The sequence below is a fragment of the Notolepis coatsorum genome (assembly GCF_963971535.1).
Source record: "Notolepis coatsorum genome assembly, chromosome: 15".
NCBI classification, from domain to species: Eukaryota; Metazoa; Chordata; class Actinopteri; order Aulopiformes; family Paralepididae; genus Notolepis; species Notolepis coatsorum.
This window is the reverse complement of record NC_140179.1, coordinates 91788467-91790357: the sequence shown is the minus strand read 5'-3', so window position 1 is coordinate 91790357 and position 1891 is coordinate 91788467. Positions and strand designations below refer to the sequence as shown.

The following is a 1891-nucleotide window of genomic DNA, read 5'->3' as shown; positions in this document are numbered from 1 at the left end:
TAAAAATGAAAGAAAAAGACATCACATAAAACAAATACCACTTTTATTGATAAATGTGATCTAGCAGAGGTAAATGGCAAATATTGACTTTTACTGTGACTAACTGAAATATGCCCCAAAAAAAAGGAAGATGGACATAGGGACGTTTTTTAATCAAAGGGCAGCAGAGAAGTGATACAGGGACACAGGTAAGGTCTGGCTTAGTGGTTATAACAGTACAGTTCAGCATTCAGTAACCCATACTTTTTGTGAATGTGTTTTTGATACTACATTCTGTTGAACACACACCTCAAAACCGTACCTAAGGAAAAGTGGCTCAATTGCAAGAAAAGTAATAGACAGTTATGATATTACATTCTGCATAATTCGTATGCAAAATATTGTGGTTCCCTGCTTTAGTCTGTTGACACATTTCTATACTAAAAATGCTTGTGTGTAGTCCTGTGTCATACCTAAATGTCATATAACTGAATTGTATAGAAACAACTCACCAAAAGTGATAGATAGATAGATACTTTATTAATCCCCTTGGGGAAATTCAGGGTATCTCGCAGCTCACACAGTATACAGACATTGACAGTTCTTATTCAGTTGTTTCACGTTATGTCTGCAATGCATGAATAAAAAATAAGCACATGATAAAATTCAATTAAATCATATCTATCAATATCAATAAGAGCGTGATGAGATAAAAACAGGTGTATAAAACAAGTGTAAAAACAGGTGCGTGACAACTGATTTGACAAAAAAAAAAAAAAACCCACCTCCTTGCCATACCTTGCCTTTTACTGAAACGATGCCACTGCTCCTCCTGACATCACCTCGCAATGTTATTTGACCTTTTTTTTTTTTTTTTTTTTTTTTTTTTTTAAGTATCGTCATGGCTGGAGGAGCAGGCGCACTTGCACCCCGTGATTATGGTACTGGACGTGTATCCAGTCGCACTTCAGTCCTTTCGTCTGAGTGTGCACGCACCTCCACCTCAGCAACCTGAGGCGGGTCGAGGTTGCGGATTCGCAGACCATACCGTTCGGGACAGAACACGACCTCTTGTTGAGACAGCTTCCCACCCGCAGATACCGCGGCCAGAACCTATTCCCCAGGTCGTTCCAGGTGTGCACAACGGGACAAAACGAATAATACCACAGCCACTGTTGCAGTCTCCTTTTGAGCATTTCACTGGGTTGCTTCTTCTTGCCGAACTGGACCTCAAAATCCAAAGCTTTAATGGCATTCGGCATCGCTCGGCTGTTGGTATTCTGTATCTCGAAGTCGTCGAGCCCCTCGGGCGGCGAGATGGACATAAAGTGACCGTTGAAGTCTCGCAGGAAGCTCTTAAGTGCTGAGGGGTCGTTAAGGTCACTCTCTTTCGGGTCGAATGCTGGATCCGGGACCTCTTTTAATTGTAAGAGCGGTAAGCTGTCACTCGGGATGGGGCGGTGCTGGCACGTCCCTTTTCCCATCATCAGTCCAACCGACAGCAACAGCAGATTCATACCTAGGTCAGATATGCAAGAACAAGTACAATGGGATTATGCTCCACAGCATAAAGGAATAAAAAAGCAACAATAAACTGAATAAAAAAGCAGGTCTGCGGTATTATAGGTGCAATGCTCTCAGCTGAGTCAAGAAACGACGCTCTCAGCAGTCCACTTATTGATTGATTGATTGATTGAAAAGTTTATTAACAGATTGCAGAATGGGTACAGTACAGTACAGCTCAATACATACAATTGTTAAGGGGATGCAGACCAGAGAAAGACTTTCGTCTTGTTTACATCAGGGTCCCCCACTTTCAATTCATCATAACATATATGACATACATGACATACAGATAGACAGTACTGCTACATCTATACATTTATGACATATCAGATTTGCAAATACAGTA

At 41.2% G+C, this 1891-nt stretch overlaps 1 pseudogene across 1 annotated transcript; it reads right to left on the bottom strand.

The window, feature by feature from the left end:
- Positions 1–868: 868 nt before the first annotated feature.
- On the bottom strand, positions 869–1496 carry LOC311242139 (noggin-like; annotated as a pseudogene). Its single transcript has one exon. The product of its transcript is annotated as a noggin-like (transcript).
- Positions 1497–1891: the final 395 nt, after the last annotated feature.